This window comes from Dromiciops gliroides, chromosome 1 (genome assembly GCF_019393635.1).
Source record: "Dromiciops gliroides isolate mDroGli1 chromosome 1, mDroGli1.pri, whole genome shotgun sequence".
NCBI classification, from domain to species: Eukaryota; Metazoa; Chordata; class Mammalia; order Microbiotheria; family Microbiotheriidae; genus Dromiciops; species Dromiciops gliroides.
Genome location: NC_057861.1, coordinates 576119237 through 576133497, shown reverse-complemented (window position 1 = coordinate 576133497; position 14261 = coordinate 576119237). Strand labels below are relative to the sequence as shown.

The window sequence follows — 14261 nt, the reverse complement described above, 5'->3', positions numbered from 1 at the left end:
TCATTTGATCCTCACAACAGCCATTGGAGGTTGGTGCTGTTGTTATCCCCATTTTGTAGATGAAGAAACTGAAGCAAAGGTCAAGTGACTTGCCACGGAGCTAGTAAATATCTGAGGTTAGATTCGAACTCAGGTTTTCCTGATTCTAGAACTGGTACTCTATACACTGAACTCTGATCAACACCCAATAAGACCCATATTCTTAACCATGTCCAATGAAGGAGTTTGTTTTCCTTAATTCTATTTTTCCAATAATTTTTTTTCTTCTTTTTTCCCAATGGCTTAGCAGGTAGAAGGAAGAGAAAATAGATTTCTATTAATGAGCAAAAAAGCATTCGATTTTTAAAACATAAGGGGAAGAAAAGAAACAAAGTCCTCCATGAAGGGAAGGCTTCTAAAGTGCAAGCCAGGCTTGGTTTCCACTAAATTTGAATTTATTAACACCACCACTCCCACAAGACTTCCAGCTGTAACCCATGGTCTGGATTTCTTAAAGGGTATTGGGAGTGGGGCTTGGGGAAGGGCCATGTGTTTTTACCTAAGAGAAAGTTTCTTGCTTCTGACATTCTCTATTGCAGTATTTTAACTCTTTATCAAGAAGTTGTCAACTAGGTTTGGCAGGAAGGAGGGAGAAAAGGAGGAAAAGGAGGGAGGGAGGATGGGGATAAAATAGGAAAAGAAGGAAGGGAGAGAGAGAAGGGAGTAAAGAATGGAGGGAGGAAGAAAGGAAGGGATGAAGAGAATGAGGAAAGGAAGGGAGGGAGGGGAAAAGGAGGAAGGGGAGAAAAGAAGGAAGGAAGGGAGTGAAGAATGGGGGGAGGAAGAGAGGAAGGGATGAAGAGAATGAGGGGAGGGAGGGAGAAAAGAGGAAAAGGAGGGAGGAAGGAAGGGGAGAGAAGTGGAAAGGAAGGAAGAAGCGAGAGAGGGAAAGAGATGGACAAAAAAAACCACCCACACATCTCCAAGTATATTGGTACTATCACTGTGTTACCATGACATTAGGCAAATGCACGTACCAAAAATCAAAACTGAATTCAATCTAATGGCTTCCTCTAGAACTAATTTTGTCAAATTGCAATGTATTAGTGAAGCACTTGATATGTACAGGGCAGGGCAGTTAACTGAGAAACAGTAAACAGCTTGGAGAAAGAAGTTCTAGAAGAGAAAGAAACATGAACCACAAAGAAAAAGCATATGCAGACAAGTTCTATGACTCATGAACAAAAACTGAAAATGTTATGAGAGTTCTGTGATTTATTGAGGCATCTGGTGCTGCTGCCTCTGTAATGAATAAGTAAAAGCAGCTACCCAATCTTACTTTCATTACTGACAACCACAGGACTAGGATGGGGAAGAAGACAGGGAGGGACGGTTGTTGTCTTTTATATAGTAGTTCCATGTTTGTCAGGAAAAACATGTTTACTTTCTAAAAATCAGCTTGCGTGTATGTGTGTGTGTGTGTGTGTGTGTGTGTGTGTGTGTGTGTGTGTGTGTGTGTGTGTGTGTTTCTCTTTTCCTTTATTTCTGTTGCTTCTTACTTCCTCGGAGTTTATCCAGAAAATAAGCATCCTTTTGTCTGCCCCTGTCTGCTTAAGGGTTTTCTTGAAGAATCACATCCTAGGAAACCTCTTGCTAGTGTATAATTAACTTCATTTTATCATGATTTCTTATCTCTTGGGAACTAAATTTCATTTCCTGTTTCCTGATCTATGCATGCTGCATGGGGAAGCATGTACCTTTTTCAGCTATCTACATGAAGTGAAGCTGGCAGCAAGAATGATTCTGACAGAAGCAGCACCTTGAATATATTGTGCTAAAATTGTACCAACATTTAACTCCTCCTAGTTCCCACCTGTTCCTCCACTATAGTTCTTTTTTGTTTGTTTTTTTGTTTTTTTCGGGGTTTTTTGTGTGTGTGTGTGTTTTTTTTTTTTTTTTGCAGGGCAGTGAGGGTTAAGTGACTTGCCCAGGGTCACACAGCTAGTAAATGTCAAGTGTCTGAGGCTGGCTTTGAACTCGGGTCCTCCTGAATCCAGGGCCGGTGCTTTATGTACTGCGCTACCTAGCTGCCCCTCACCATAGTTCTTTTTTTTTTTTTTTTAGTGAGGCAATTGGGGTTAAGTGACTTGCCCAGGGTCACACAGCTAGTAAGTGTCAAGTGTCTGAGGCTGGCTTTGAACTCGGGTCCTCCTGAATCCAGGGCCGGTGCTTTATGTACTGCGCTACCTAGCTGCCCCTCACCATAGTTCTTTTTTGATTGAAAAATATGAGATTGGAAGTTGGAAAAGAAATTGGGGCAAGAAAAGTAGATTTGAGGGGGGCAGCTAGGTGGCTCAGTAGATAAAGCAGGAGGATCTGAGTTCAAATATGACCTCAGACACTTGGCACTAGCTGTGTGACCCTGGACAAGTCACTTAACCCTCACTGCCCCACCAAAAAAAAAAAAGAAAGAAAAGAAAAGTAGATTTGAGAATCATCAGCATAAAGATGGTAATTAAATCCATTGGAGCTGATAGGAGGGAAAGATAGAGGGAGATGAGAAGATGGCCCTGGACAGAGCCCTGAGGGACAACTCCATTTACAGTGCATTGATGTGGGAGAAGATTCAGCATAGAAAAAAGAGAGCAAATTTTGTCTCTTCATAGGCCATCTATCAAAATGCCATTTATCTCTGCCTAAAGATCCATGCCAATAAACAATGAGGGCTACATGGTAAGTGTGGCAAATGCTCAATTGAAAGGTCCTTCCAACTTTGCTGTTAAACATAACTAGCTTTAATGTTCTTAAAGGGTTAACTGGAATGGGAAGGAGGCTTGAGGAACAAAGGCCAAAATTACCTAAGCCCAACCCTACTCAAAGCTGTTGAGTATCATGTCTTCTATAAATGAGTAGTTAACTGTAATCCAAACTTCAGGAAAATATGACAGACATAATATAGAGAACTGGCCAGGGGTCACAAAGATTTGGGTTCAACCTACTGGCCATGTGACTAAGGCAGGTCACTGTGGTTGTCTCCAAGAAACACTTAGACTAGAAAGTTCAGAGAAGGCGCTTATCTCCATGGGTAAAGGAAGCTCCTCACCAGCAACTCTCTACATTGATTAAACCACAGGTTCAAGCTACACCCCACCCCCAAAAATCTAAACTTTATTTCTTCTAAAACTCTGTGACACTGCATAGAAAAAAATGACACAGTCGATAGAACACTGGCCCTGGAGTCAGGAGGACCTGATTCCATTTCATCTGTATGGGCCCACTTCATTCGTCCTCACAATCACAGGTCAGGCTGAATGTTCTCCAGTGTTCTTTCCAGCCCTAATATCCTATGGCCTCTTACTGATGCCTGGGTAGATGGTCTTCATAAGCTACTGGTTATTTGTTTTCCTTATCATATCCCAGTAAAAACAATATTCCACTGATGAGCATTTCTCTATTGATCTAGATAGATTGACAGAAGGCTCCTCTAGGTATGACTAGAACATTACCTGACTGATTTCAAAGCCCTTCTGGCTTTCTGGCTTGGTGAGAAGTACCAGTGCTTGCATTCCACTAACATAGTTGCAAGACTACAAATTCAGACTTTATGTCCCCTCTCTTTTTTTTCTTTACTAGACTTGTGATTTCATTAGTTTAGGGAACTCTTGGTGAAGAAACTTCAAAAATGCAGGTTTGCAACTGCATAGCCAATTAGAAGTAGACTTAGACTCTGAAAGGTCAAGTGACTTACTCAGGGTCACACAGTCAATATATGTCTATGGCAAGGTTTGAACCCAGAACTTCCTGACTTCAAAGCCAGCTCTTAATCCACCACTCCTTAATGATCCTTTTGTGCATGTGAAATAGCAAGACAGATTAAATAACAGTACAACTTGACCATTCTGTGTAACATATTTCATCCTGTTTTCCAAAGTGTTTAATCATTAATTAGTCCATCTTGATGTTCCTTTAAAGATGGAATTCCATAAAGTCTGGCACATGGACATGTTGGGTAAAAATCAGTTCTTCCTAAATATCAGACAAGGGCTAACACTTAACAGCAATTTTAAAATACACTCCAAAGTCCTGACAAGATTTTACAGTAAATGAGGTATACGGGTCTCTCTCCAGCCACCACTTTGAATATAGTAATGCTTTCCTTCTTATTCTTGTCAGAAGCATGCTGGTTACCCCTGTTTGCCATCTATTTGGCTAAACTTACCATAATCAAAGATCCCCATATCACACTATATTACCTTAAGAGTACTCTAACCTTTGACTTTTAAAATGTTTCTATTCCTTATGGTAAGGGGACATACTTGCCTACTTCATACTAACCCTGAGTTCAAATTATATGTAGGTGTAGTGGTGCTGGTGGTGGTGGTAGTAGTAGTAGCAATAGTAGTAGCAGCAGCAGCAGCAGCCACAGTAAGCATTTATATAGTGCTTTAAGGAGTTTGCAAAATGCTTTGCAAATATCTCCTTCTATCCTTACAACAACCCTAGAATGTGAGTGTCATAATCATTCCCGTTTTACAAATGAGGAAACTGAGGCAGGCAGTGGTTAAGTGATTTGCCCAGGATCACACAGCTATCAAGTGTCTGTGGTTCTATTTAAACTCAGGTGTTACTGACTCCACATCTGACACCCTATCCACTGTACCACCCAGCTGCCTCTAGTAGACTGAAAGGTATACTTGCTTTATTAGATGAAGGATCTGTGTTCAAATCACAGCTCTGTCTCTTCTACCGATATTACCTTGGGCAAATCACTTAATCGTTATGGACCTTGGTTTCTTCATCTATAAGATGAGATGGTTAGTTTACTAGATGACTTCTTTCATCCCTTGAAGGGATGAAAGATCTGTGTTCCTATCTAGGATCCTGTGAACATGATGTAAGAATAGAAATCAAATGTGATTCATCTGCTTAGTGAGGCAAATAGCACAAACCCTTAAATTTCCCAATTCATTCAAACAATCCTGAAAATGTATCTTGATTTTTACTTGTAGGCTTCCCTGCCACATTGAGGGCACTCCACCCACCCATTTCCAAACTGCATATTGTCCTATTGCTAATGACTCAAGACAGTGCTCATTGAGCTGTTAGCCTCTGAAGCAGAGACAGCCAGTTTCCCTAACATTTGATGATCATTCATGGCAGAGCTTGCAATCAGCCTGGTGGTGTTCTAGTCATGCCAGAGGAGCGTTCTGTCAATCTATTCCATTTTAATGGTAGCAAGCCCACGAAAAATCAATCCTGCTTAAAGTTTTCCAATAGCTATGTTCCCGCTTGCTACTTGGTAGTAATTGAAACACACACAAAATGATGGTAAAAGCAGAGTTTTGTTATAATCCAGTTGAATACTATTCTCTCTGGTGGTTTCTGAGGTCGAAAGCTTTTAATGATTTTGGTATTAGGCAGACAGTGCCCCTAACATAACTAAGTATGGCCACTTCAACTTTACACCTTTTTGTTAAATCAGTGCTGAACTGATATGTTCTGAAGGCAAAGGCACAAAATCTGACTAAATAGTTCTACTGTAATATAGAGGACCTTTACTTCAAAGTTCAGCATATTTTGTAGTTAGCAAAGCAGAAAGGAGCCATCTTATAAAATGTTATTTTTGTCATGGATATCTCTGACATTTTTGTTTGTGAGCCCAGGGTATAAATTTATGCCACTTTCAGAAGGATGAAGACTTTCCTATTCTTAAGTTCACTAATAAAGACAAAAAGATAAGATGGTAGTTTTCCCAAAATGGTGGAACTGTGGCAAGAGCATTGGCCATAGAGTCAGAGGACCAAGGTTCAAATCCTACATCTGATGCTTACTTACATATGTGACTTTGGGTAGGCAAGTCTCTAAACTTCCCTGAGCCTCAGTGTTGTCTAGATGACCCCTCAAGTCCTTCTCAATTCTAGATCTATGAGGGAATAGGATGCAGGGAAAAGAGAGATGAATGAAGAAAATGGTTTGCCCAAAGTTTCTTTCTTTGATTACATTTGCTGTCATGTGAGTAAAGCTCTTTTTGAGATGGTTCTGAAAGTCTTAACTATTCCTACTTGTGAATGGCATTATTCCAGTTGAATTGAGCTCTAGAACATTGCAGAGCCTCCAAAATGACACCCAAAATCACTCAAAATAATTTGACCTAACTATCCACACAGGATAACTAAGTGGATGAGGCATGCCTATTGGAGAGACTATGATATGCACTTGATGGACAACCTCTCTCCATCAGTATATGAACCTTGGACAGACACTGCTAATGTGCAACATACAGGAATACCATAAGGCAATAGAGATTTGGGTGACTGCCACAAATTATAAATGAGGAATTACTCAGAAGAGGTAAAAATGTAGTCATCCTATGATGGCTTTATAGGAAGATCTGCACAAGAGTAACAAGTGACAGATAGGAATGGTTGGTTTGTGATTTGTTTCTTTGGAAGGGTTACCCACATAGATGAGATTCATAGAAATATATGAAAGTACCAAGTATGCTGCAATTAAGGTAATGCCTGACTCAGGTACATTTGCTCTGGGGATTCTATCATTGGGATGCTATATGGAAGTATAATTATTTGGACTGAAGCAGTAGGGCACTCTGGAGAGAAGGGAGGCAGCATGTGCCACATAAGTCAAACCTCTACCTCTGCCTTGACTACCGATTCCCTTCAACCTTCAGTGAAAATAGCCAGAAGCCTGAAACCAAGAGCTTTTGGAATAAAGATACTTCCAGCCCTTGCCTAGAGCTATCATCTTGAGAAACAGTCCTTGTAGATGTGCAACCTTGAATCTACAGGTCCAATAGTGACAGCTACTGAACACCTAGAACCTATAAAAGAAAATATTTGCTACCTATCAATCAAATGGCTAAAAATTTAAAAACTAACGATTTTATCAGTAGAAATGTCATTCAAGAGTCAGGAGAACCTGAGTGCTCAAATCTGGCTTCAGACATGGAAGGGAGGGAGGGAAGAAGGAAAGGGAAGGGAAGGATAGGACAGGACATTCAGGAAGCATTAAACATATGGAAGGGTTAGCTGCAAGTCAGGTGGAAAGGTCTCATAGTCCTCAGGGTATAATGGCAAGGGCTGAAAGCATCTTTATTCCAAAGGCTCTTGGCAAATATTTTATTCTGCTTAGGACAGAGACCACCATTGGCTCCTCCCAAGTCCTTGCTGACTCCATTAGCAACTTTAATTTCATTTCATTGAAAATAACAATTTGGCAATGAATAGTTTGTTTTAATCGCTGCATATCAACTTCAAAGTGCCATTTGTCCCATAAAAATCCATTGTAGGCAGATGATTTAGCTTCTCAAACATTAGATTATGCTATGTAGAAGAACAGAAGAAAATTAAACCCATGCTTTGGACCAAAATGGTATTCATCAAATGATACTAAAAAGAGACTGCCACTATTTTTTTCCTTGTTAGAAGTTGCAAATTTCACTGTCTTAAAAATAACATCCCATCCGTAAGCAGAGTTAAAAGAATAAAGAAAAGCACAACAGCATTTTTGTGGCTTAAAAAAGAAGCACTATCACAGATAAATCGATCATCAAAACAATATCTTTTCTGGCGAGAAATGTTGGCTGTACTATGTCCAAGAGGAAGGATTGCATCAAAGACCAGTGAAGGGCTTCAACACCTTGGGCATAGAAGTATCATCTTTGACCCAGAGGCTTGAAAACTCATGCTCTTGAAAATTAATATCACAGCCCAGACGGACCAAAAAAAAAAAAGGCATGGTAGCTCAGGAAAGGGCCAATTTAACCTCTTGACTGGGACAATAAAACTATAAATGGCATCTCTGATGCTGACTATCAGAATTAAAATACATACCCCTGGAACAAATAACCAATCCATCAAATCAATACACCATTGTCTATCTTTGAACTCCCTTTCCTATTGCTGTTCATGCCTAACCAAGTTCCAACAATGAGTTACTCCTACCAACTACTTTCTCTGTTCCTACTTGCCCCACTTCCCAACCATATTTTTGCTATACTGCCTATGCTCCCACCATCATCCTTATCTCCCTCTTCACTCAGCCTTGGACTTCTCCTTTGGGTCCCCTGCCTCTCATAGGTTAATTTTCACCTAATCTTGCTCAGGCCTCCATGCCACTTCCCAGCCATCTACACAGCATGCCGCCTCCACCCCTTCCTAGTTCTCCCATTAGAAGGTAAGCTTTTTGAAGGCAAGGACTATGTTGCTTGCTTGTGTTTATTCTCACACATAGCATAATTCTTGGCCCATAGTAAGCAAGTACTTAAATGCTTTTTCTAGCTACCTAGCTGCCTATCTACTGAATCCCACAATTGTGCTGGTTGGGCCTACCACAAATTGATGTTATCTAATCTTTTTTTTTTTTAAGTGAAGCAATTGGGGTTAAGTGACTTGCCCAGGGTCACACAGCTAGTAAGTGTTAAGTGTCTGAGGCTGGATTTGAACTCAGGTCCTCCTGACTCCAGGGCTGGTGCTCTATCCACTGTGCCATCTAGCTACCCCGATGTTATCTAATCTGAACTGGATATTCCTTGCTTTTATTTTGTTCTGATTGGGGGTGGGGGTGGGGGATACCACAGCATCCAGCAGTAGATATTCTAAGCCTTCTCCCTTCTCTTGAGACAGCTTGTTGCAGCAGAGAGAACATAGAGCCTGAAGTCAGAGGTCAGGGTTCCAACTCTGACATTTAACTATCCTTGTGACCTTGTACAAATAATAACCTCCCTGGGCCTCACCTTCCTCTAAAAGGAAGAGGATTAGAGTAAATGGTGTCTGGAGTTCCTCCCAGCCCTAAAGCTATGATCTGATGACCTAAGAAACCAGTATCTACAGGTATATAAAATGAAACTAGACTACATTCATGGGGTTTGGTTTTGGTATTTTTTTTTTCTAGAAGTAAAGAAATCTTCAATATCCTCATATAGTATCAAGTGATGTTCTAATGAATCTGCCTGTGTAAGCAGATCTAATCATAAGTCCAAACAGGGACAGGCAAGTAACCATCTGGTGATCAAAGAAACAGGACATGTCTCCTGTTTTACTTAAGGAAAGAAAAGACCATGCTAAAAGAGAGGGAGAGGACTGGATGATTGGGAGGGAAAGAACTGAGGTTAGTACCGCATGTTCCCTGAACATATGCGGCAAGAGACAGGCCATAAAGCACTCATTAGCTTTGCAAGGGGAAATCAGAGTGTTCCAGCCTGGGAAGATTATTGATGACTCCTCTCAGCATTCCTGCAAGGCTAATGTTGGCTGATGAGGCTAGACTAATGCTGCTGGTAACAGAAATAAGCATTTTTGTAAATGACAGAAAAGCCGATGTGACATCAGAGGGCCATTAGCGTCTGCCTCTGGGAGAGCTTTGACTCAGATAGATTTTAAAAACAAAAAACTTGATAGCCAGCACAGTGTTTATCATAGTATTCTGCCCTCCAAAAGGAGCAAGGAAAGGTGGAGTTCATGTAACTAGAGGTTTTTCTGACTTCTGCAGATTGGGGGGTAGATAGAATTTTGGTCATTTCTCTGCTCACTGGGAGGGGAGGCAGTATGCAATGATGAAAAAACATGCTGGATGGGATTACAAGGACCTGGGTTGGAATCCTAACCTTGCTTTAATACCTGAATATCCTAGGACACATCACTTCAATTCTCTGGGTCTTACCATCTGTAAAATGGGGGGATGTTGGATGACTTGATCTCTAAGATCCATTTCAGGTCTGAATCTCTGTGCCTGTGATCTGTGAGCCTGTGAAACAGCAGAAATAGAATCATAAACTGTGCAGTGAGATACAGATATTTGCCTTTGCTTCAGAAAATCTAGATAGTTCTGAAGCATGAGGCTAATGGGCATGGGGAAACTGGATTCAGCAGAATGGAAGCACCCACTATCTCTGTTAAAAGTCTGATATCCAAGATACATAAGAGATTGGTTTGAAAGATATAAGAATAGGGGCAGCTAGATGGCGCAGTGGTAAAGCACCGGCCCTGGATTCAGGAGTACCTGAGTTCAAATCCGGCCTCAGACACTTGACACTTACTAGCTGTGTGACCCTGGGCAAGTCACTTAACCCTCACTGCCCTGCAAAAAACAAAAAACAAAACCCCAAAAAAAAGCATATGATGAAAGATATAAGAATAAAAGCCATTCTTTATATGAACATGTGCAGAGTAAAATAAGTAGAGCCAAGAAAACAACAACAAAGTTGCTCTCCATTCCTTTGTAGAGATGGGAGGTCTGTGGCTATAGATCATTACATATATTTTTAGGTTTTTTCAACACATTGATCACTTTTGCATACTTTTTTCTCTTCTTACTTTTTTTCTTTTGAAATATTTGTTCTAGGTAACAGCTTTTTGGAAAGGGTAGGGAGAGAGATAATAGAAGAAAAAAACAAAGAGCATCAATAAAAATGTTTTTTAAAGATTAAGAAACTTTCCCTAATAGATGAATGCTCAGAGGATACAGACAGGCAGCTTTCAAAAAATACGCAAGCTATTGACCATCATAAGAAAATGTTCAAACCACTAATAATAAATAGAAATGCACATTAAATATATCTCTGAGGTTTCATTTCATACCCATAAGATTGACAAAGGATGGAAATGTAAATGTTTGAGGGACTTTGGGAAGACAGACACTCTGATGTACTATTGGTGGGGCTGTGAATTGGTTGAATGATTCTGGAAAAAAAAATTTGGAATTATGCTATTTTTTAAATCACCAAACTATAAATACCCTTTGATTTTAAGCCAAGGAGCTCAAAGATAAAGAGAAAACTCCCATACATACAAAAAATATTTATAGTAACACTCTTCATAGTAGCAAAAAACTAGAAGAAAAGTGGCTGGATAAATGAGGGGGACATGAATCTAGTGGGAAATTGTTACACTATAAAGAATGTGGAAAATTCAGAGAAACTTGGGAAGATTTGTATGTGTTAATGGAGAATAAAGTGAACAGAAGCAGGAGAACCATTTATATGATGTCCACCATAAAGGAAAATAACAATCAAGTGATTTCAGAACTCCAAATAGTCAACTTCAAAGGAATCAGAGTGAAGCACATTTCCCTCCTCTCAGAATAGAAGCATTGTTAGATTATAGATGCAGAAATGGGATATGCACTTTCAGACACAGCCAAATCAAAGACACGAATTGTTGTGTTGATTTATTTTGCTTATCTGCACTTAGTACAATGAAGGATACTTGAGATGTAAAGGGAATCACTGGAAGGTGATAGTAATTTTTTAAAAATCATCAATAAAATATTTTCAAAAGAAAAGATTAGAAACATCCAGTATTAAGAATATTAAATTGTGTTACTTCTGAAAACTAATCCTTCCATTTGAAATGTATAAGTAAATAGTACATCTTGTCAATGAATTTACTGGCTTTTCAGGGTAAGATCTTCCTTTGAGAGGCTTGGTGGCTTATAAATGACTACCCCAAAGGAAAATCTTGGAATTACTAGGTAAAAGTAAACAGATATTAAATCCAAACAGGCACAGTGCCCAGGAGATCAGCTGAACACTTTAAAAAAAAAACAACCCACCAGGGCAGCAGCCAGAATATTCCCAAATGCCAGAGCTGATGAGAAAGAGGACTCTCAATCGATTGGTAGCCTAGACACACAAATGGAAACCCGTTAGAGAACAGTTTGCTTCTCTTATCTCTGGGGACAGCTATAAGAGGAAGAATTTCCAGTGAGTTTGTTATGTACTCCTAGTCAGATTCAATTATGTATTCATGTACTTCATCTTTTTTTACTTGAATAATTCTATTTGATAAGAACATTGTAGTGAAAATGAATATATGTGTGTCCATCTATACGCATTAGAACAGGGTTTCATAAATTTAGCTTCATACACCTCCAAAGTGAAAAAATCTTTCTAGATTCAACAAATATTGGAGTCAGGAAGGTGGTAGTTTGATTCTTGCTTACCAGCTGTATTATTGTTATGGTTCAGTCGTGTCCAACTCTACGTGACCCCATAGACAAAGTCCATGGGGTTTTCGAGGCAAATAGAGGTTAAGTGACTTGCCCAGGGTTACACAGCTAGTAAGTGAGGTCAGATTTGAACTCACATCTTCAGACTCCAGGCACAGTGTTCTATCCACCATACCATCTAGCTGCCCCTACTAGCTGTGTAACCCTGGACAAGTCATATCATCTCTCTCAGTATCCTCGTTTGTAAAATGAGGATAATATTAGTACCCACCTCACAGTTTTGTGGGGGTCAAATCAGATAACAAATATAAAGAGAAGCACTTTATAAATTTTAAAACAATATGTAAATGTTAGATATCATTATTATTAAACACCTACTGTGATGAAAAGCACTTCAATAAGTGATGGAGAGATACAAGGACAACAGAAATTCCTTACCTTCAAGGAGATTACATTCTCTAATAGAGGATATTACATTTACAGAGATAAAGTCAATAAAAGGAGGGGGGGAGGGAGGGAGAGGGAACACGTGCTAGAATTACTAGGAAGAACCAGAAAGGCTTCATTTCGTGTAAGGGTGGCATAGACCTGAGCCTTGAAGGAAGGTAAGATAAAGATTTTAAGAGGTTATGGGGAGGTGGAAGTGCATGCCATATTAAGGAGACCACCTATGCAAAGACAAAGAGGGTAGGAGATAGGATGATAAATTTAGGGATTATCTTTAATTTAGCCGAAAGTGAAGGAAATAATTTGACATAAACCCAGAAAAGTAGTTGGGAGCCAGATTATGGAAGGGTTTAAATACTAGGCTATGGAGTTGTAATTTATCTTAGAAGACACCGAGAGCCATTGTGATGATTTTTGAGCAAAGGAATGGTATGGTCAGATCAGGAAATCAGGAAAATTATTTGTGCAGTTATGCAGAGAAAGGATTAAAGAGGAGAGACACCAGAAAGGAGGCTGTTAAAATAGTCCTATTCAAGAAGTAAAAAGAGGCAGAACTAGAGCAATAGCTATGTAAGGAGAAAGGAACAGATGTGAGAAATACTGTCAGAGCAGAATTGACAAGACTTTGTCAGTAATTGGTTTGGAAGAGTGAAGGAAAGAGTCAAAGATGATTCCAAGATTGTAAACCAAGGTAACTGGATATAGGGTGGTGTTCTGTACAGAAATAGAAAAGTTTGGAAGGAGGAGGGATTAGGAGGAAAGATAACAGCTTCTGTTTAGGACATGTTGAGTCTATGAGACAGGTGGAATGTATCATGGATGATAAAATATTTATTAAGTACTTAACTATGTGCTAGGCACTAAGTGCTAGAGATACAAATTCAGAAAAGCAAGACAGTTCCTGCTGTCAGGAAGCTTATATTCTAATAAGAGAGAACATCACATAAAGAAGAAATGGGAGAAGTCTGAATACATTACTGACATACAAAAAATGACCGAGAGGCATCTCAGTATTTTAAAGGCAAAAGTTTTTACTTTCTGCATTATCTTATTTCTGATGGTTTTCAAAGTAATGTCCATTGCAAACTCATGAATAACTTAAATCCAGGAAAGAAAATACTTGTGAGAAGTCATAACAAGAAGTTGTCAACTTAACCAACTGATGCTTTTACCTCTCTTAAAAACAACTCAGGAAGATTGATAGAACTAGTTTTTCATCAGAAGCAATTGATGGTGGGCTTATTTGGGATATAGTAACTAGGGGGAAGAAATCCAAAGTGGTATATACCATGTGCAACTAAAAGAGGAGGAAGCATGCCCTGAAACTTGACTGTCATGAGGGCAAGGGCAAGGCTCACAGAGAAGAAAGTATGCCCTGGTACAGTATTGTCGATGCATTCTCCATTTTCTACCTTGGACAAAGCTTACCCTAGTTACGGCCTGGGAAGCAGATAAAGGAGGGCATGTCTGCCACAATATGTAGGTTGTCTTATGTCACTGAAAAGCAAAAGTTTGTTTTCCATTTTCCTAATTAATGTTTACGGTAAAAAATGAATTGAACTAAAGGAAATATATACCTTTCCTTATTCCCAACTACTACTAAATTATTTTGTTTGGATTAATTTTTATAATCAAAAGCCTCAGTATTCCCCAAAATTTGCAATCATTCAGCAAACATTTAATGTAAGGGATGAATGAAAAGATTTAGAGGCAAAAGGAAATTTGAGATAATCAAATCCAACCCCATTATGGCATAGCTAATAAATGACAGAGACAAACTTGGGTCTTCTTACTTTAAATCTAGCCTTCTTTCTAATATATATATATATATAAGAAATACTGAATACCTAGAGTATGCACGACAAGCTGAA

The 14261-nt window shown here is 39.3% G+C and overlaps 1 protein-coding gene across 3 annotated transcripts in view; it reads left to right on the top strand.

Annotated features, from left to right (window-relative positions):
• The window catches only part of PIP5K1B (phosphatidylinositol-4-phosphate 5-kinase type 1 beta), a 339881-nt gene that overhangs the window by 286478 nt on the left and 39142 nt on the right, over nt 1–14261 (top strand). The gene's annotated exons all lie outside the window — the stretch shown is intronic.